Source organism: Eleutherodactylus coqui, chromosome 2 (genome assembly GCF_035609145.1).
Source record: "Eleutherodactylus coqui strain aEleCoq1 chromosome 2, aEleCoq1.hap1, whole genome shotgun sequence".
In the NCBI taxonomy this organism is placed as follows: Eukaryota; Metazoa; Chordata; class Amphibia; order Anura; family Eleutherodactylidae; genus Eleutherodactylus; species Eleutherodactylus coqui.
In genome coordinates this window covers 16,944,913-16,968,364 of record NC_089838.1, presented here as the reverse complement: position 1 = coordinate 16,968,364, position 23,452 = coordinate 16,944,913, and the positions used below count along the sequence as shown (strand labels likewise).

General features: G+C 36.3%; 1 pseudogene; it reads left to right on the top strand.

Annotated features, from left to right (window-relative positions):
- The first annotated feature begins 19,353 nt into the window (after nt 1-19,353).
- LOC136609904 (CCR4-NOT transcription complex subunit 8-like) lies at nt 19,354-22,958 on the top strand (annotated as a pseudogene).
- Nucleotides 22,959-23,452: the final 494 nt, after the last annotated feature.

The following is a 23,452-nucleotide window of genomic DNA, read 5'->3' as shown; positions in this document are numbered from 1 at the left end:
TTTTCTCATTTTATGACACTCTATTTTGTGGATACGGATTGGCCAAACGAAAGTACTTGCTTTGCTTTAAAATACAGTAAGTCCTTCTTGTTTGGTATATCTCAATACCATGATTCATCATCATTTTTCCCTTAAACCTTGTTTCAAAATGGTATTGGATTTTCTATAACCAACACAAGAGTATTATCTTTTCTAATATGCCCAAGTAGTATGTAATAATCTGTATCTATTACATGGTATAAAAGAGATCACATAAGAAAGTAGCTTCACTAAAGTGAAGTTGGGAAAAAAAATGTTAGAAGGGTGTGTCAGTGGGACCACACATTTTAAAACAATGATACTAAATGTGTGCATGAGCACGAACATGATATTGAATGTGTGTATAAACAAAAGACTATTGTTCTGCAAATTTAGTCTCATGTACATTTTAATCATTGAATTCATTCACCCACTGGCAAAATATACAGGTTGGATATACTAATGTGTTAATGAAACTAAGGGAGGGTCAAATAACATGTGATTGGTTGAAAGTCTTATGGTTTTAGGCTTATAAATAGGCAACATTTTTGATACTGTGGCAGTTGCTAAATGGAAACTTGAAGAACCATGTCCTTTTAACAACCTAGGTAAGCAGTTGTTTTTTCATGTTTTTTTCTCTTTATCAGAAAGTGTTATGCATGCATCTGTATAATTTATATGCTCGAATGATGCAAACACATGGGCAAAAGTCAAGCACTGACTTTTGTATAACATACAATAATTGCATTTTATTTGGTTTATCTGAATACTATTACTGTTCAACAATATTGCATATATATATAGTCTTTGGAAAACACTAAAGTCAATGATCTTGACCCTAAAAAGACTTTTCCAACACTCATTCTGTTCTCATGTACTATGTCTTAGTCTGTAGCTATTGCACATCAAAATACGCTTATCCAGGTGCCAGATAGATAATGATTGTGGCTAATATATTTACAAATATGTTTTTGCTTTTCATGAAATAGTTGTAAAGACTTGATAATTTTGTGTTCCGCACTTATATGGATACGGATTGGCCAAACTCAAGTACTTGCTTTAAATTAAAATATAGTAAGTGCTTCCTGTTTGGTGTATCTGAATGCCATAATTACTCTTCAAACTTATTTTTAATCTTCTGAAGAAACTTTGTTCAATTCTATTTAAGTAAAACAAGAGCTTTAACATGTGTTTAATCCCAAAGTGATTTGCATGCATCTATAACATTTCTATGACCAAGTCATGGAGTCACATGGACCAAACGTAGTCACTGACTTTTCTATACTATACAGTTAGTGCATTTTGTTGGTTAATCTAAATACCATGACTGTTGATCAATGTTGCATATATAGTCTTTTAAAAAAACACTCAATTCTCTAGTCTTGACCCTAAAGTCTTTTAACACACATTCTCTTCCCATGTTTTATGTGATAGGCTTTAACTATTGAATATCAAAATTTCCTTTTTACCTGCCAGATAGATAAAGTTTGTGGCTAATATATTTAACTAAAATGTTTTTGCCTTTCATAAAATAGTTGTAAAGACTTGATCCTTTTTGGTTCCGCACTTATATGGATACAGATTGGCCAAACTAAAGTACTTGCTTTAAATTAAAATATAGTAAGTGCTTCCTGTTTGGTGTATCTGAATGCCATAATTACTCTTCAAAATAATTTTTAATCTTATGAAGAATTTAAGCAAAACAAGAGCTTTAACATGCCTTCAATCCTAAAGTATTTTGCATACATCTGTATTATTTCTATGCCCAAATCATGGAGCCACATGGGCCAAACTTAAGCACTGACTTTTCTATCATATACAAAGTGCATTTTGTTGGGGTAATCTAAATACCATGACTGCTCATCAATGTTGCATATATAGTCTTTTAAAAAACACTCAATTCCCTAGTCTTGACCCTAAAATGTCTTTTAACACACATTCTCTTCCCATGTTTTATGTGATAGGCTGTAACTTTTGAATATCAACATTTACTTTTTCAGCTGCCAGATAGATAAAGTTTGTGGCTAATATGTTTAAAATGTTTTTGCCTTTCATAAAATAGTTGTAAAGACTTGATCATTTTTTGTTCCGCACTTATATGGATACGGATTGGCCAAACTAAAGTACTTGCTTCCGATTAAATATAGTAAGTGCTTCCTGTTTGGTGTATCTGAATGCCATAATTACTCTTCAAAATAATTTTTAATCTTATGAAGAAACTTTGTCCAATTCTGTTTAGCAAAACAAGAGCTTTAACATGCCTTTAATCCCAAAGTGATTTGCATACATCTGTATCATTTCTATGCCCAAATCATGGAGCCACATGGGACAAACTTAAGCACTGACTTTTCTATCAAATACAAAGTGCATTTTGTTGGGGTAATCTAAATACCATGACTGCTCATCAATGTTGCATATATAGTCTTTTAAAAAACACTCAATTCCCTAGTCTTGACCCTAAAATGTCTTTTAACACACATTCTCTTCCCATGTTTTATGTGATAGGCTGTAACTTTTGAATATCAACATTTACTTTTTCAGCTGCCAGATAGATAAAGTTTGTGGCTAATATGTTTAAAATGTTTTTGCCTTTCATAAAATAGTTGTAAAGACTTGATCATTTTTTGTTCCGCACTTATATGGATACGGATTGGCCAAACTAAAGTACTTGCTTCCGATTAAATATAGTAAGTGCTTCCTGTTTGGTGTATCTGAATGCCATAATTACTCTTCAAAATAATTTTTAATCTTATGAAGAAACTTTGTCCAATTCTGTTTAGCAAAACAAGAGCTTTAACATGTCTTTAATCCCAAAGTGATTTGCATACATCTGTATCATTTCTATGCCCAAATCATGGAGTCGCATGGGCCAAACTTAATCACTGACTTTTCTATCATATACAGTAAGTGCATTTTGTTTGGTTAATCTAAATACCATGACTGTTCATCAATGTTGCATATAGAGTCTTTTGAAAACACTCAATTCAATGGTCTTGACCCTAAAATAACTTTTAGCACTCCTTCTGTCCCTAAGTATTAGGTGTTAGTCTGTATCTTTTACATATTAAAATATAGCTACCCATCTACCAGATACATAAAGTTAGTGGCTAATATATTAAACAAAAATGTTTTTGTCCTTCAAATAATATTTGTTATAAAGATTGTCTCATTTTTGACACTCTATTTTGTGGATACGGATTGGCCAAACGAAAGTACTTGCTTTGCTTTAAAATACAGTAAGTCCTTCTTGTTTGGTATATCTCAATACCATGATTCATCATCATTTTTCCCTTAAGCCTTGTTTCAAAATGGTATTGGATTTTCTATAACCAACACAAGAGTATTATCTTTTCTAATATGCCCAAGTAGTATGTAATAATCTGTATCTATTACATGGTATAAAAGAGATCACATAAGAAAGTAGCTTCACTAAAGTGAAGTTGGGAAAAAAATGTTAGAAGGGTGTGTCAGTGGGACCACACATTTTAAAACAATGATACTAAATGTGTGCATGAGCAAGAACATGATATTGAATGTGTGTATAAACAAAAGACTATTGTTCTGCAAATTTAGTCTCATGTACATTTTGATCATTGAATTCATTCACCCACTGGCAAAATATACAGGTTGGATATACTAATGTGTTAATGAAACTAAGGGAGGGTCAAATAACATGTGATTGGTTGAAAGTCTTATGGTTTTAGGCTTATAAATAGGCAACATTTTTGATACTGTGGTAGTTGCTAAATGGAAACTTGAAGAACCATGTCCTTTTAACAACCTAGGTAAGCAGTTGTTTTTTCATGTTTTTTCTCTTTATCAGAAAGTGTTATGCATGCATCTGTATAATTTATATGCTCGAATGATGCAGACACATGGGCAAAAGTCAAGCACTGACTTTTGTATAACATACAATAATTGCATTTTATTTGGTTTATCTGAATACTGTTACTGTTCAACAATATTGCATATATATATAGTCTTTGGAAAACACTAAAGTCAATGATCTTGACCCTAAAAAGACTTTTCCAACACTCATTCTGTTCTCATGTACTATGTCTTAGTCTGTAACTATTGCCCATCAAAATACGCTTATCCAGGTGCCAGATAGATAATGATTGTGGCTAATATATATATATTTTTAAACAAATAAGTTTTTATTGGGTTTTACAAAATATAGTTACATTACAAGTCAAATCTTTTTCTTTGAAATTATACATTGTTAAGAGACCATATATCTTAAAATGCAAACTGTAAAATTAGTTGTTTTTCCCACAACAATGTAAATAGCAGGTGATATGAATATCAGGATCTATTGACTTTACGTAAATAGTGTTTGTAATGCTAAACAGAATTATGAGAGAGAAACCTTGAAACAGTTTTAAAGTTATCTCAAAAACATTAAACGGTCTTTTTTTTTTTTCTTCATCACATCCACAGTAGAACATCAGTAAAGTTTTTTGGGTGTTTATTTTGTCAAGGGGTTCCTTGCATATATCTAATCCATGAATTCCAAGTGTGGAGGAATTTGGGCATGGAGTCCCCTGCCAAGGCAAGTATCTTCTCATATGCGCAATGATCTGCCATAATATCCAAAACTTCAGCTACAGGTGGAGGGGCAGTAGGTCTCCATTTTCTGGTTATGGCCAATTTCGTCACCATCAGCAGGTGGCACACCAACTTTCGGTTATGAGGGGGTATATTGTTGCAATTCAATTAAAATAGCGCGAGTTCTGGAGACCTAGGAACCGGGTGGCTCGAGACTCTCCTAATAACTTGGAAAATCTCTCTCCAGAGGGCTTGTATAAATGTACAGTCCCAAAATAAGTGCATAAGGGAGCCCACTTGACCGCAACCTCTCCAACAGTTTTTGTCGAAGCCTGGAATATATCTTGCTAATTTAGAGGGTGTATAATACCATCTGGTTAGGGTTTTGTAATATACCTGGAGGAGATCTGCAGATAGAGTAGATTTGTTTGCCCAGGTAAAAGCTGTTAACCATTGGTCAATGGAGAATGACTTTCTCAGGTCTAATTCCCAATTCAATGGGTGCATCTTCTTTTTTGGGCCTAGTTCTCCTGCAAGTATATTGTATAGTCTCCCTGTCAGAGAGGACTTTAGCTGTTTTTGTCCGGAAAATAAAGAAATTAATTTAATAGGCAGAGAGCATTTTCCCAGATGGGATGTTGTCAGACAAGATCGTATCTGATAGTATGTGTATAGCTCATTGGAAGGGATATCGTATTTGTCTTTTATTATTTGGAAGGAGAGCATCCTTCCCTCTAAGTATAAATCTGATATATGTGTTATTGCCACTTTCGACCAAGCTGAGATGGAGAGACCTGGGATAAAGTAGGTGAGAGTTTCTATTGGAAGTTTGATTTCTTTTTTATTTGAGCTCACCTTTAATTTAAGGTTGCAGGTGTTCCATGCTTGTAAAGTGGCTAACATTGGAGGAGAGAGGCCTTGTAGATTTAAATCTAGGGGAGAATGAGAAACAGTTGCGGCTGATGCTGCTGCGAATAGAAGGGAGTTCAGCCCTCTGTTTTTGTTAAATTGTTTCTTAATGTAGAGCCACGGGGGGAGGGGATGAGTCTCATTAAACCAGGACTTGGATGTGTTTAGGTTTATGGCCTGGCAATATGCCCATAGATCCGGTACTCCCAGACCCCCCTGTCTAAGGTTGAGAGATAGAATCGTGGACGCAACTCTAGGTTTTTTGTTGTTCCATATGAATCTAGATAGTTGCTTTTGGAATTCCATCACTTTGGTGTGTGGTATTGGGAGAGCCATCGTGCGGAAGATATATAAAAGTTTAGGTAGTATTATCATTTTGTAAAGCGTGATTCTCCGAATCCACGAGTATTCGAGTTTGCTCAGAGAATTCAGTTCCTCCTAAATTGAGAGGCATAGGGGGTCTAGGTTAGTTGAGATCATCTCTGAGAGTGGGTAGGATATGGTTATCCCTAGGTATGGGATCGAGGTCTTCCACAGATACTGGAATTCGGATTGGATGGCTTGTTTCAATAAGGAGGGGATATTTATTCCCAGGATTTGGGATTTATTTATGTTTAGCTTATAGTAAGATGTGTTACTAAAATCTGTTATGATGTTTTGTGCTGCTCTTAAAGATTCTAGTGGGTTGGATAGTGTTAGAATTACATCGTCGGCATATAATCCGATCTTGTGTTGCCTGCCTCCCCTTGGGAAGCCACTGATGAGAAGTGAGGTTCTAATTAACTCTGCTAAAGGTTCCATCCCCATTATAAATAGCAATGGCGAAAGGGGGCAGCCCTGTCTTGAACCGTTCGTTATCAGGAAGGGCCTAGACAAGGTCCCATCTATCAGCACTCTGGCAGATGGGGAGGAGTACAGAGCCTTAATTGCCCTCAGAAAACTACCTCCCATGCCAAACTTTTCCAGGGTGGCGAACATGAAACCCCAATGAAGTCTATCAAACGCCTTCTCTGCATCCAGGGCAAGGAGGAGAGAAGGCGCCTGACTCGACCCCACCCCGGCCAGGAGGTTAATGAGCCTCCTTGTGCCATCAGATGATTGCCTGCCCTTAACGAAGCCCACCTGATCGCTATGTATTAGATTTGGAAGTATTTGGAGTAGTCTTAACGCTAAGATTTTGGATAGTAATTTTGTGTCAGAATTGAGGAGGGAGATGGGTCTGAAATTTGCGGGTGTATCTGTTGGCTTTCTGGGTTTAGGGATTGTGACAATAGTTGCTTGGAGCATCTCCGAGGGCATATCTCCTGAGTGCATGGCTTCATTAAAAATAGAGGCAAGATAAGGGGATAATATTTGAGCATATGTTTTGTAATATTCATTTGTAAAGCCATCAGGTCCGGGCGATTTGTAGTTTTTTAGTAATTTTATCGCGGAGTTGACTTCTTTCGTTGAAATAGGATCATCTAGTGTATAGTGCGAGGGGTCAATTTTGGGGAGGGACATTTTTTGTAGAAAATCGTTGATAGTGTGCAAGTTCGGTTGGGGCGTTGTTGTGTCATTTTTTAGGTTGCATAGGTTGGCGTAGAATGAGCTAAATTCGTTGGCTATGTCTTGTGGGTGAGTTAACTTTGTTTTTTGAGCTGTTTAATTTAGTTAAGAAGGGGATATTTGCTTTTATGTGCTTTGTCTTTACTTTATTTGACATCAGTTTGGATGGCTTATTATGATGAGAGTAGTAGTTAGCTTTCATAAACATATAGTTTTTATTATGTTCTTCTATAAGAATAGTCCGTAATTGTCTTCTAAGGTTGCTCAACTCTTTTTGATCTGTATTCAAAGGGAATGTTTGCAATCTTTTTTCAATTATTTGTATTTGACTCAAGAGTTCATCTACTAGCTTTTGCTTATTTCTTTTGTGCTGGGAGTTTAGATTGATTAATATGCCCCGGATAAGCGCTTTATGCGCGTTCCATAGGGTAAAGGGGCTTATCTCTGGGCTTTCATTTAAACTAAAATATTCCTCTAAGGCTTTGGTTATTATGTTTTTGTTTGTTTGGGATTTAATTAGAGGGACATTGATACGCAAAATTTTTGTATTTATCTTGGGGTGTCCTAAATTTATTTTCAATGCTATTGGGGCATGGTCCGATCATGTGGCTGTACCTATTTCTGAGGAGGTGACTAGTGGGAGAGTCCATCTATCTACTAGGAACAGGTCAATACGTGAGAATGATTTGTGCCTGTGGGAAAAATGGGTAAATTCTTTGGATGAGGAGTTTAGGCATCTAAATGAGTCATATAATGCCTCTTTGTGTAACCAAGGAAAGAGTGTGGGGGAGGTCCTATGTTTGTTTGTTGAGTCTAAATATCTATCCGGAATGCTATTGAAATCGCCACAAATTATCAGTTTTCCCGTTTGTATTATTTTTATTTTCTTTATTGTTCTATTTAAAAAAAAGATTTGCGATTTATTTGGGGCATAAATATTGGCGATTGTGATAGGACACTCATTTATAGTGCCAACCACAACAAGGTATCTGCCCTTAGGGTCTACAAGGCTCGTTTTGTGGATAAAGTTAATATTTGATTTGAAGGCAATCAGCACTCCTGCTTGCTTTTTAGGGGCGCAGGACATATATATTAATGGAAAGTTTTTGTTAGTAAATTTTGGACATGCTGAGGAGAAGTGAGTTTCTTGTACGCATATCACTTCCGCTCCTGATTGTTTAGCATCTTGCCATATTGACGCTCTCTTAAAAGGTGAGTTTAACCCCCTTGCATTTTGGGATGTGAGTTTAAGTGACATGACTATTAATTAGCAGATTGGTAGTATACTGAGGATGGTAAAAGACCGTGTAAACAATAACAACAACATTAATGCTTATACATACTGCTAGAAAGGCATCATGTTCTTTAAAGCGAAGATTTGTAGCACTGAAATCTTGATTCCTGTAAAGAAAGGTTAAGAAACAAAATAGAAATATAGAACAGTGTGAAAAGCAGGAATTATTGCCTGCATACTTGTGGGGGAACGGATAAAAGTTCACCTAAAGTCAATCTCTTCCACTTGGGATACCTTGGGTAAATTTACTCAAGGTAAAGAGAGTCGGGAAATGCGAAGGTATGGGATCTATCCGGGATTATCTTCAAGTGGTTGTTGCTCGAGACCAGGAGTTGGGGATCTTGTTTGATCTTGCAGCTATGGTATTTTGTACATCCCTTGGTATGGAGATATTCCATGACGCTAGGATTTTGTTGCCTTCTTGGGGGGACGAAATCACACGGAGGGACCCCTCTTTATGAATTAACAATTTTGTTGGGAAACCCCATTTATATAGGATCTTGTTTGTGCGTAGGGCTGAAGTGATCGAAGCGAAGGATTTCCTTGCTTGGATTGTTGCTTGAGAAAGATCAGCGAACATCTGGATTTTTGTGAAAGGTTCTGGGAGAGTGCCCATTTTTCTGGATGTCTGCATCATAGCTTCTTTTACGTGAAAGAAATGAATCCATGCTACGACATCTCTTGGGGTTTCAGCAGGGAGGAAGTTTGGTTTGGGAAGTCTGTGGGCTCTATCAATGATCCGTTCAGATTCTGGTATATCTGGGAGGATGGCGTTAATGAGCTTAGAGAGGTGTTCACTTAAGTTGGATTGACTGATATTTTCTGGTATCCCACGGAACTTTATGTTGTTACGCCTGTTCCTGTCTTCTAAATCCGCTAGCTTATTTTTAATGGCGGCGACTTCATCTTCTAAGGAATAATGAGAGTCAATCAAGTTGTTATGTGAGGTGGTAAGCTCCTCCATCTTGTTTTCTATGTGCTCCGTACGCTCACCTAAATTTTGGAGGGATGCGTTTACAGCGGATGATAGCTGATTGAAATCATTATGCATTGATTTTCTCAGCGCAACCATTATGTTTTTGATCAAGAGTTCCGAAGCAGGTTGGTCTGAGGAAGGGAGGGTTAGCATCGGATCTTCAGACAGGCACAGGTTAGTGGTTGATGGGGATGGAGAAGTTATTCTAGGTTTTTGTTTTTCTGGGCTTGAGGAGGGGGAAGGGTTTCCCTCCCCTTGGGACTTAGCTATGGACGCCATTTTATCTGTTTTCCCGCCTGAGCTATGGGGGAAAGTTTCTCCACTCACCTTTCTCTGACGCTGTTCTCGGGGTGCCAGTGGTAGTCTGCGCTGTGCAGAGCCTCCAGCGCTTCATCCGGTCTTATTGCTGACAGAGCTGGCCCCTTCAAAGCAGGCAGCGGCAGCTGGAGGGCTCGTATCTTCTCCCTCAATGTCAGCTACTGCGGCTCCGTCTCTGCCGGCGGTGCGGGCTGTGAAGAAGTCCGACACTCTATGCGGCGGGTGTTTGGATGTCCTTCTCTTAGACATCTCCGCTGTGTCCCTGGTCTTTCTTGACGCTGGTGAGCTGGTTTTCTTCCCTCTTAGTTGCTTTTTAGTTGCTGGGGAAGAGATTAGGCCGGAAGAGCTCAGAAAGGTGCGACTGGCTCGGTCGGCATTCAGGCCACGCCCCCGTGGCTAATATATTTAACAAAAATGTTTTTGCCTTTCATAAAATAGTTGTAAAGACTTGATCATTTTGTGTTCCGCACTTATATGGATACAGATTGGCCAAACTAAAGTGCTTGCTTTAAATTAAAATATAGTAAGTGCTTCCTGTTTGGTGTATCTGAATGCCATAATTACTCTTCAAAATAATTTTTAATCTTCTGACGAAACTTTGTCCAATTGTATTTAAGTAGAACAAGAGCTTTAACATGTGTTTAATCCCAAAGTGATTTGCATGCATCTGTAACATTTCTATGACCAAGTCATGGAGTCACATGGGCCAAACTTAGTCACAGACTTTTCTATCATATACAGTTAGTGCATTTTGTTGGTTAATCTAAATACCATGACTGTTGATCAATGTTTCATATATAGTCTTTTAAAAAAACACTCAATTCTCTAGTCCTGACCCTAAAGTCTTTTAACACACAATCTCTTCCCATGTTTTATGTGATAGGCTTTAACTATTGAATATCAAAATTTCCTTTTTACCTGCCAAATAGATAAAATTTGTGACTAATATATTTAACTAAAATGTTTTTGCCTTTCATAAAATAGTTGTAAAGACTTGATCATTTTGTGTTCCACACTTATATGGATACGGATTGGCCAAACTAAAGTACTTGCCTTAAATTAAAATATAGTAAGTGCTTCTTGTTTGGTGTATCTGAATGCCATAATCACTCTTCAAAATAATTTATAATCTTATGAAGAAACTTTGTCCAATTCTGTTTAGCAAAACAAGAGCTTTAACATGTCTTTAATCCCAAAGTGATTTGCATACATCTGTATCATTTCTATGCCCAAATCATCGAGTTGCATGGGCCAAACTTAATCACTGACTTTTCTATCATATACAGTAAGTGCATTTTGTTTGGTTAATCTAAATACCATGACTGCTCATCAATGTTGCATATAGAGTCTTTTGAAAACACTCAATTCAATGGTCTTGACCCTAAAATAACTTTTAACACTCCTTCTGTCCCTAAGTATTAGGTGTTAGTCTGTATCTTTTACATATTAAAATATAGCTACCCATCTACCAGATACATAAAGTTAGTGGCTAATATATTAAACAAAAATGTTTTTGTCTTTCAAATAATATTTGTTGTAAAGATTTTCTCATTTTATGACACTCTTTTTTGTGGATACGGATTGGCCAAACGAAAGTACTTGCTTTGCTTTAAAATACAGTAAGTCCTTCTTGTTTGGTATATCTGAATACCACGATTCATCATCATTTTTCCCTTAAGCCTTGTTTCAAAATGGTATTGGATTTTCTATAACCAACACAAGAGTATTATCTTTTCTAATATGCCCAAGTAGTATGTAATAATCTGTATCTATTACATGGTATAAAAGAGATCACATAAGAAAGTAGCTTCACTAAAGTGAACTTGCAAAAAAAATGTTAGAAGGGTGTGTCAGTGGGACCCCACATTTTAAAACAATGATACTAAATGTGTGCATGAGCAAGAACATGATATTGAATGTGTGTATAAACAAAAGACTATTGTTCTGCAAATTTAGTCTCATGTACATTTTGATCATTGAATTCATTCACCCACTGGCAAAATATACAGGTTGGATATACTAATGTGTTAATGAAACTAAGGGAGGGTCAAATAACATGTGATTGGTTGAAAGTCTTATGGTTTTAGGCTTATAAATAGGCAACATTTTTCATACTGTGGCAGTTGCTAAATGGAAACTTGAAGAACCATGTCCTTTTAACAACCTAGGTAAGCAGTTGTTTTTTCATGTTTTTTTCTCTTTATCAGAAAGTGTTATGCATGCATCTGTATAATTTATATGCTCGAATGATGCAGACACATGGGCAAAAGTCAAGCACTGACTTTTGTATAACATACAATAATTGCATTTTATTTGGTTTATCTGAATACTATTACTGTTCAACAATATGGCATATATATATAGTCTTTGGAAAACACTAAAGTCAATGATCTTGACCCTAAAAAGACTTTTCCAACACTCATTCTGTTCTCATGTACTATGTCTTAGTCTGTAGCTATTGCACATCAAAATACGCTTATCCAGCTGCCAGATAGATAATGATTGTGGCTAATATATTTACAAAAATGTTTTTGCCTTTCATAAAATAGTTGTAAAGACTTGATCATTTTGTGTTCCGCACTTATATGGATACGGATTGGCCAAACTAAAGTACTTGCTTTAAATTAAAATATAGTAAGTGCTTCCTATTTGGTGTATCTGAATGCCATAATTACTCTTCAAAATAATTTTTAATCTTCTGCAGAAACTTTGTCCAATTCTATTTAAGTAAAACAAGAGCTTTAACATGTGTTTAATCCCAAAGTGATTTGCATGCATCTGTAACATTTCTATGACCAAGTCATGGAGTCACATGGGCCAAACGTAGTCACTGACTTTTCTATCATATACAGTAAGTGCATTTTGTTGGTTTAATCTAAATACCATGACTGTTGATCAATGTTGCATAAATAGTCTTTTAAAAAACACTCAATTCCCTAGTCTTGACCCTAAAGTCTTTTAGCACACATTCTCTTCCCATGTTTTATGTGATAGGCTGTAACTTTTGAATATCAAAATTTCATTTTTACCTGCCAGATTGATAATGTTTGTGGCTAATATATTTAACTAAAATGTTTTTGCCTTTCATAAAATAGTTGTAAAGACTTGATCCTTTTTGGTTCTGCACTTATATGGATACAGATTGGCCAAACTAAAGTACTTGCTTTAAATTAAATATAGTAAGTGCTTCCTGTTTGGTGTATCTGAATGCCATAATTACTCTTCAAAATAATTTTTAATCTTATGAAGAAACTTTGGCCAATTCTGTTTAAGCAAAACAAGAGCTTTAACATGTGTTTAATCCCAAAGTGATTTGCATGCATCTGTAACAGTTCTATGACCAAGTCATGGAGTCGCATGGCCAAACTTAATCACTGACTTTTCTATCATATACAGTTAGTGCATTTTGTTTGGTTAATCTAAATACCATGACTGTTCATCAATGTTGCATATATAGTCTTTTAAAAAACACTTAATTTTGTAGACTTGACCCTAAAGTCTTTTAACACACATTCTCTTCCCATGTTTTATGTGATAGGCTTTAACTATTGAATATCAAAATGTCCTTTTTACCTGCCAGATAGATAAAGTTTGTGACTAATATATTTAACTAAAATGTTTTTGCCTTTCATAAAATAGTTGTAAAGACTTGATCATTTTTGGTTCCGCACTTATATGGATACAGATTGGCCAAACTAAAGTACTTGCTTTAAATTTAAATATAGTAAGTGCTTCCTGTTTGGTGTATCTGAATGCCATAATTACTCTTCAAAATAATTTTTAATCTTATGATGAAACTTTGTCCAATTGTATTTAAGCAAAACAAGACCTTTAACATGTCTTTAATCGCAAAGTGATTTGTATACATCTGTATCATTTCTATGCCCAAATCATGGAGTCGCATGGGCCAAACTTAATCACTGACTTTTCTATCATATACAGTAAGTGCATTTTGTTTGGTTAATCTAAATACCATGACTGTTCATCAATGTTGCATATAGAGTCTTTTGAAAACAGTGAATTCAATGGTCTTGACCCTAAAATAACTTTTAGCACTCCTTCTGTCCCTAAGTATTAGGTGTTAGTCTGTATCTTTTACATATTAAAATATAGCTACCCATCTACCAGATACATAAAGTTAGTGGCTAATATATTAAACAAAAATGTTTTTGTCTTTCAAATAATATTTGTTGTAAAGATTTTCTCATTTTATGACACTCTTTTTTGTGGATACGGATTGGCCAAACGAAAGTACTTGCTTTGCTTTAAAATACAGTAAGTCCTTCTTGTTTGGTATATCTCAATACCATGATTCATCATCATTTTTCCCTTAAGCCTTGTTTCAAAATGGTATTGGATTTTCTATAACCAACACAAGAGTATTATCTTTTCTAATATGCCCAAGTAGTATGTAATAATCTGTATCTATTACATGGTATAAAAGAGATCACATAAGAAAGTAGCTTCACTAAAGTGAACTTGCGAAAAAAATGTTAGAAGGGTGTGTCAGTGGGACCACACATTTTAGAACAATGATACTAAATGTGTGCATGAGCAAGAACATGATATTGAATGTGTGTATAAACAAAAGACTATTGTTCTGCAAATTTAGTCTCATGTACATTTTAATCATTGAATTCATTCACCCACTGGCAAAATATACAGGTTGGATATACTAATGTGTTAATGAAACTAAGGGAGGGTCAAATAACATGTGATTGGTTGAAAGTCTTATGGTTTTAGGCTTATAAATAGGCAACATTTTTGGTACTGTGGCAGTTGCTAAATGGAAACTTGAAGAACCATGTCCTTTTAACAACATAGGTAAGCAGTTGTTTTTTCATGTTTTTTCTCTTTATCAGAAAGTGTTAAATAGATAATGATTGTGGCTAATATATTTAACAAAAATGTTTTTTTCTTTCATAAAATAGTTGTAAAGACTTGATCATTTTGTGTTCCGCACTTATATGGATACGGATTGGCCAAACTAAAGTACTTACCTTACATTAAAATATAGTAAGTGCTTCCTGTTTGGTGTATCTGAATGCCATAATTACTCTTCAAAATAATTTGTAATCTTATGAAGAAACTTTGTCCAATTCTATTTAAGTAAAACAAGAGCTTTAACATGTCTTTAATCCCAAAGTGATTTGCATGCATCTGTAACATTTCTATGCCCAAATCATGGAGTCACATGGGCCAAACTTAGTCACTGACTTTTCTATCCTCTACAGTTAGTGCATTTTGTTGGTTAATCTAAATACCATGACTGTTGATCAATGTTGCATATAGAGTCTTTTAAAAAACACTCAATTCTCTAGTCTTGACCCTAAAAGTCTTTTACCACACATTCTCTTCCCATGTTTTATGTGATAGGCTTTAACTATTGAATATCAAAATTTCTTTTTTACCTGCCAGACAGATAATGATTGTGGCTAATATATTTAACTAAAATGTTTTTGCCTTTCATAAAATAGTTGTAAAGACTTGATCATTTTGTGTTCAGCACTTATATGGATACGGATTGGCCAAACTAAAGTACTTGCTTCAGATTAAATATAGTAAGTGCTTCCTGTTTGGTGTATCTGAATGCCATAATTACTCTTCAAAATAATTTTTAATCTTATGAAGAAACTTTGGCCAATTCTGTTTAAGCAAAACAAGAGCTTTAACATGTGTTTAATCCCAAAGTGATTTGCATGCATCTGTAACAGTTCTATGACCAAGTCATGGAGTCGCATGGCCAAACTTAATCACTGACTTTTCTATCATATACAGTTAGTGCATTTTGTTTGGTTAATCTAAATACCATGACTGTTCATCAATGTTGCATATATAGTCTTTTAAAAAACACTTAATTTTGTAGACTTGACCCTAAAGTCTTTTAACACACATTCTCTTCCCATGTTTTATGTGATAGGCTTTAACTATTGAATATCAAAATGTCCTTTTTACCTGCCAGATAGATAAAGTTTGTGACTAATATATTTAACTAAAATGTTTTTGCCTTTCATAAAATAGTTGTAAAGACTTGATCATTTTTGGTTCCGCACTTATATGGATACAGATTGGCCAAACTAAAGTACTTGCTTTAAATTTAAATATAGTAAGTGCTTCCTGTTTGGTGTATCTGAATGCCATAATTACTCTTCAAAATAATTTTTAATCTTATGATGAAACTTTGTCCAATTGTATTTAAGCAAAACAAGACCTTTAACATGTCTTTAATCGCAAAGTGATTTGTATACATCTGTATCATTTCTATGCCCAAATCATGGAGTCGCATGGGCCAAACTTAATCACTGACTTTTCTATCATATACAGTAAGTGCATTTTGTTTGGTTAATCTAAATACCATGACTGTTCATCAATGTTGCATATAGAGTCTTTTGAAAACAGTGAATTCAATGGTCTTGACCCTAAAATAACTTTTAGCACTCCTTCTGTCCCTAAGTATTAGGTGTTAGTCTGTATCTTTTACATATTAAAATATAGCTACCCATCTACCAGATACATAAAGTTAGTGGCTAATATATTAAACAAAAATGTTTTTGTCCTTCAAATAATATTTGTTATAAAGATTGTCTCATTTTTGACACTCTATTTTGTGGATACGGATTGGCCAAACGAAAGTACTTGCTTTGCTTTAAAATACAGTAAGTCCTTCTTGTTTGGTATATCTCAATACCATGATTCATCATCATTTTTCCCTTAAGCCTTGTTTCAAAATGGTATTGGATTTTCTATAACCAACACAAGAGTATTATCTTTTCTAATATGCCCAAGTAGTATGTAATAATCTGTATCTATTACATGGTATAAAAGAGATCACATAAGAAAGTAGCTTCACTAAAGTGAACTTGCGAAAAAAATGTTAGAAGGGTGTGTCAGTGGGACCACACATTTTAGAACAATGATACTAAATGTGTGCATGAGCAAGAACATGATATTGAATGTGTGTATAAACAAAAGACTATTGTTCTGCAAATTTAGTCTCATGTACATTTTGATCATTGAATTCATTCACCCACTGGCAAAATATACAGGTTGGATATACTAATGTGTTAATGAAACTAAGGGAGGGTCAAATAACATGTGATTGGTTGAAAGTCTTATGGTTTTAGGCTTATAAATAGGCAACATTTTTGGTACTGTGGCAGTTGCTAAATGGAAACTTGAAGAACCATGTCCTTTTAACAACATAGGTAAGCAGTTGTTTTTTCATGTTTTTTCTCTTTATCAGAAAGTGTTAAATAGATAATGATTGTGGCTAATATATTTAACAAAAATGTTTTTTTCTTTCATAAAATAGTTGTAAAGACTTGATCATTTTGTGTTCCGCACTTATATGGATACGGATTGGCCAAACTAAAGTACTTACCTTACATTAAAATGTAGTAAGTGCTTCCTGTTTGGTGTATCTGAATGCCATAATTACTCTTCAAAATAATTTGTAATCTTATGAAGAAACTTTGTCCAATTCTATTTAAGTAAAACAAGAGCTTTAACATGTCTTTAATCCCAAAGTGATTTGCATGCATCTGTAACATTTCTATGCCCAAATCATGGAGTCACATGGGCCAAACTTAGTCACTGACTTTTCTATCCTCTACAGTTAGTGCATTTTGTTGGTTAATCTAAATACCATGACTGTTGATCAATGTTGCATATAGAGTCTTTTAAAAAACACTCAATTCTCTAGTCTTGACCCTAAAAGTCTTTTACCACACATTCTCTTCCCATGTTTTATGTGATAGGCTTTAACTATTGAATATCAAAATTTCTTTTTTACCTGCCAGACAGATAATGATTGTGGCTAATATATTTAACTAAAATGTTTTTGCCTTTCATAAAATAGTTGTAAAGACTTGATCATTTTGTGTTCAGCACTTATATGGATACGGATTGGCCAAACTAAAGTACTTGCTTCAGATTAAATATAGTAAGTGCTTCCTGTTTGGTGTATCTGAATGCCATAATTACTCTTCAAAATAATTTTTCATCTTATGAAGAAACTTTGTCCAATTCTATTTAGCAAAACAAGAGCTTTAACATGTCTTTAATCCCAAAGTGATTTGCATACATCTGTATCATTTCTATGCCCAAATCATGGAGCCGCATGGGCCAAACTTAGTCACTGACTTTTCTATCATATACAAAGTGCATTTTGTTGGTTAATCTAAATACCATGACTGCTCATCAATGTTGCATATAATGCTCACAGAAAGAATGGAGAACGCGTTTCAACTCTTATCACAGTCTTGTTCACCTCTACATCATATCCTGCTAGTTACCTAAAAAAATCTTTTTTCTAATTACTTCATTAAGCTAAACTACTGTGAATTAACCCCTAATTGACACATAGTATTCTATGCCCTTAGTTACTGTGCACGGATCTCTGATTGAGCAGTGCTGATCATGTGAGTAGCTTTGACCAATCAGAGAGCAGGTATAGTGAATTAATAGTTTTAACAGTGCACTGTGATGATTAGGTAGTCTGAAGATTGCATTGGCCATCTCAGATGGCCAAAAGTGGCACCTGGAGTGGCAAATTGAAAGGGGTGGCAGAGAAGAACAACTGCAGGAAATATTCTCTTGCCCCCTCTGGTCCTGAGATTGAAATTTCTTTTGAAACTAGAGAGTTGCTTTAATTTTAGATTGTTGAATTGATTGTCAAAATTCTTCTAAATGATTGATTGGGTCCATGAAAGGTTTTACTATCAGAGCACAAAGAATTGATGTTGTCGCATTTCTTTTTATCATGTTATTTTTATTGAAGCTTTTAATTTTGAACTTAAGCAACAGAGTTATACACAAATCCGGTCTACCCGCCCGCCACCCAACTATATCTAGCAATCCACATCACTTAGCATACGTATAATGGACTACTTGACACTGGGATACACAAGTCAATTAGTAATTGTTGAATCTTATTCAAAAACAATTGGTTAGCAGCAAAAAAAAAAGAAACCGCCCGGACGCCCCTCATTGTGTTAGTGATGATTGGGTGCGGCCAGTCACTAGTATTTGGTTTGTTGTTACCTCTGCTTTTGCTATCTTTGGTTTTATTTTCTCTTATGCAAATATGGAGCCGTATTTGCCCAACAAAAAATAGTAACAATGAAGGCAAAAACAGAGGCAACAAAAGTAGTGTGTGCTGCTTCTTTAAAACACAGCTGTAAAAAATACGGCCATGTGAACAGATAGATAATCGTTCAGTGAGTGCAGAACGCATCAGAGATCTCTTCCAGACTCCATTCATAGTATACAGACAGTCGTTCCTAGATGAATGACTATCTGTTTACACAGGCCGATTGTCGTTTGATTTTTATGGCTGCAGAAACTGAACAATGTACAATAAGTGAAGGAATTATCACTCATTGTATAAATGTAAGACGTCTTTATGTGGGCCGAATTGTCAGTCTATATAAAATGCACTGATCCACATGCATGTCAGTCACCGCTCATTTACTTTGCTTGACATTGGCCGAGAATCGCTTACACGGACGCAGAATTGTATCCCCTTAGGATAGCCGTACAGCCAACAAGGGACCATTTTTGTGTTGCCGAAATCAGCTGTGGAACAAGCAGGCCATTTTAAAGGATATTGAGGCTAAATCATAAACGCTGCAATAATATCTGTTTGTATTAAACCCACAGGTGTAAAACCCTCCGTCTATCCAGAACAAGCCTCTCCCGCTATACAAGTCATCATCCCGTGATAACCATGAATCCTATCATGATGCCCGCTGCCAACAGTAAAGTGATCTGTGAGGTTTGGGCATTGAACCTGGACGAGGAGATGCGTAAGATCAGTGAGCTTGTCCGCTCCTACAGATACATTGCAATGGTGAGTGCTGTTATCTGCAAGGTATAGGACTGTGTCTGAAAATACTAAAGGGATATTCACCAGCTCAAGAGCGTGTTTTCCTGCATCATGGACTCTATTATGTATACAGCGGAGCAGCACTTGTCTTCTATGGCAATAGCATGGGGATCCAGTTATGCCTCATGTGCAGCATATTTTACTACACAGCAACTAAGCTTAAAGGGCTCGTCCAGGGTTAGAAAAACATGGCTGCTTTCTTCTAAACACAGCACCACTTTTGATTTGACTGGACACTCCATAATGCTTCAGCTGTACCAGATCAGTAAGTCCATCACACAAGACACAGGAGCATGGGAAATAAATTTTTATTAGAACTCAAGAGGACCAAAAATATTCTAAAAAACATAGCATGCAGTGTCCTTACAACAGGCTCACACAATCGCTTGAGAAAGCAGGTGGTGAAACGTGCGTCGGGGTTCAGGAACATTCTGATAAAATTCTATTACCTATGTTCCAGTGTTCCTGTGTCTTGTGTGTTGGACTTAGTGGTTTTAGTGTAGCTTATATATATTTATATATATATACACACATACAGGCTTCATTTGTGGTTAGGGTTGCTTCCCTCTATTATGTTTAATAATGCTTCAGCTGTGTAATATATTCCCATTGTAGTTTATTACAATTGACCCCCTAAAATCTTTGTATTCAGGCTGCATTTCATTGACTTAGTGATGATTTTTCTCCCATTGCTGTTGGCAGGACACAGAGTTTCCTGGTGTGGTGACGAGGCCATTTATCCGAAGAAATATGGATTATCAGTATCAGCTCATACGCTGCAATGTGGATTTGCTAAAAATTATACAGCTCGGTCTCACCTTCATAAATGAGAAGGGTGAGTACCCACCCGGAACCAACACCTGGCAATTTAACTTCAAGTTTAACCTCAGGTAAGTCTGATCATTGTAAAAGGGTTTAATGGGAGTTGTAACACAAACCCACTGGACATTTTAATTTGCAAAACTGACCTAACGAATAAATAAGACTGGAAGGAGGACTTAAATGTATAAATCAGATTCTCTATCAGGGATGTCAGCAAGACCGTATGCATAGCTTTGCAGCTGCAGACCCGCTAAGAGATATTAACAGTTCCGGGAGCCGAATCTAAGAGGTCACACAGGGGCGGGTATAAACCAAAGAAAGAAATCAGGGGAGTCAGCATCCAATCTGTTAAATACGTAGGATTGGAACTGCCAATTGTGGGTGGCTATCAGGTGTATGAAGCAGCTGAAAGGTGCCAGGTATGGAGCGGGCTTGGCTGCAGCAGCAGCCTCTTGAGTTATCTCATCTTGGGTTTTATGTTAAAAGTGTGCTGGAGCCACAGTCTTCCCTGTGTGCAAGAGATATACAGAGTCTGAGAATTCTGCAATGTGTCATGGAATTTCATCATTTTCTTCTACTCTTGCAGGAAGGATAAATATTCTCAAGACTCCATCAATTTTTTAGCAAATTGCGGGCTTCAGTTCCAGAAGCATGAAGAAGAAGGCATCGACAGGCTGACGTTTGCAGAGTTGCTTAGGACCTCTGGAGTGGTTCTGTGTGATAATGTGAAGTGGCTGTCATTTCACAGGTGAGGTTTTGCAGTGTTCTGTTGGGAATAGCCCGTTAACGCTCATATGGAGTCACATCTTAAAGTGGTTATCCAGGCTTTTAACCCCTTGAACAAATGTTCATTTGTATTTTTTCACTTCCTTACTTAAAAAAAAAAAAAAAAATCATAACTTTATCTTCCCAGCGACCTAGCCGTATGAGGGCTTGCTTTTTGCGGGATAAATTGTATGTTTCATTGGTACCATTTATTGCACAACATAATGTACCTTTTAATGTTAAAAATGGGGAAACGTTTTTTAATTGTTTAATATTTTAATAATTAGGTTTAACAGATTTTTTTAAAGTGGGTTTCTTGTCCTCATAGGGGACTTGAACTTGCAATCTTCCAATTGCTTATATAATATACTGGAGCCTGGATTTAAAAATCCATCTTAAAGAAATCTGAGGTGTGAAGTAGTTTTGTTAAATAGCGGTCACTGTACTGTACATATGTTGTGGATTGTTGCTGTATAACCTCTATTCTTGGTGTTGATGGATTTGTATTGTTTCGACCTCATCTGGTCTTGTTATATTATTAATTATTATCTTTGTCCCCTGCAGCTCTTTTGACTTTGGATATTTGATAAAACTTCTAACGAACTCTCGACTTCCGAAGGAGGAACACGAGTTCTTCCATCTACTGAATCTCTTCTTCCCTTCCATCTATGATGTAAAATACTTAATGAAAAGCTGCTTTTATATCAAGGTGGGTTATAAAGTTGCCTTGTGTAAACCTGGCCTTAGGTTTGCTCTGTGTGGTAGTGATTATAGCATCATGTATGCAGATGGTATAATGAACGCTACTGAAGTTTATCTCTTGTCTAAAGCCATACGTTTATTTTGTACAGGGGGGTCTTCAGGAGGTGGCCGATCAGTTAAATCTGCAGAGGATTGGTGGACAGCATCAAGCAGGTTCGGACTCGCTTCTAACCAGCAAGGTGTTCTTCTGTATGAAAAAGGTGGGTTTATTTTCTGTACCATTCAGTGAGAAAACTTTACAAGTGTCTACAGGCAAGACTTAAAGGCATTGTCTCATGATGGGGTTTACCTGTCATGCAGATAGCCCAGCCATGGCTTGTCCTGAATTGCATGGTAGCGGTTGGCCGCACATGTGCACCACAGCTTTGTTCACTACACTGAGACCGACAGAGAAAGCAGAGCTAGCAATGTCCAGCGGTCCCATTAACATGAATGCAGCAGTGGTGCACTTCAGGATGAGCAGGTGGGCTGACTGTAAGTCAGATAAATTCTGTCTCACGCCCCTTTAAGAGACTGCAATACATGGAAACCCTGGGAACATCCAGGCTGGTTTGGGGGCTGATGAGGTGCTGAAGGGGTTCCCTTCTCTGGAAAGCTGCTTAGTTGCTGTGGTCTACATTAACTGCAGCATCCTAGTAGTAGAATGTCCTCGTGACTGTTGCAATTGGGTGTTTTACAGTTTCAAGCAGTCTACTCTTGCCATTTATGGAGCAGGCTCTGCTCTTGAGCCATCTGCATATCTCACCCTTGACTGACCATTGTATGTTTATGGCAGGTGGGCACTAACAGGTTAAAGTGGTTTTACTATTTTTAAATATGTGCTAGACTTAACCATCACTTTTTTCTGTTTTTCTTTTTCTTTTAACAGCGTTTTTTTGGGGACCATATTGATGATGCCAAGTTCTGTGGACATGTGTATGGGCTGGGAACAAGAATGGCGCCCAAGTCAAGAGAGGAGAAAATAAGCAAAAAGTCTCATCAACAACGGCCAGCAATCAGACACCATTCACTCGGTCTCCCGTCTCCTGCCAATATATTGCACCCTTTTCCTATATTCTCCAGGTCTTGCAAAGATCCATGATTTTTATGATCCCAAGCAGTTGTTGGAATGACTTTGATTACAAATATTGTGCCATATACTGTATGTAACATTTTTCATTGTTTTAAAGCTTTTACAAAAAATAAAACATTTGTAAACATCATGAATGACTTCACATGTGACCGATTTTGTGGGTTGTGGCTTATAGGAACACCTCAATCCATTGCTCATTCTCGTACAATTGCAGACATCTCATTTTGCTTTCAGTGTGGGATATTTAACTGCAGCATAGTGAGAATCTCTTCGACCAGTGTTTGTCCTCCACTGCTACAAAGCGGAAAACCTTTAAAGAGATCCACTGTTGTCTACTCTGGCCTGGCAGTAGAAAGCAGCCATTGCTTCTTCATTGGATATGTGGTTCTATGCAGTTACATCTGCACCAGCGTAGTCAATATTGTTGCACCTGACGATGTTGCCTATCCAGGTACCGGTATATCTGCATTGGACGTTTCAGTAAAGACTAGAGATGAGCGAACGTACTCATCCGAGCTTGATACTCGTTCGAGT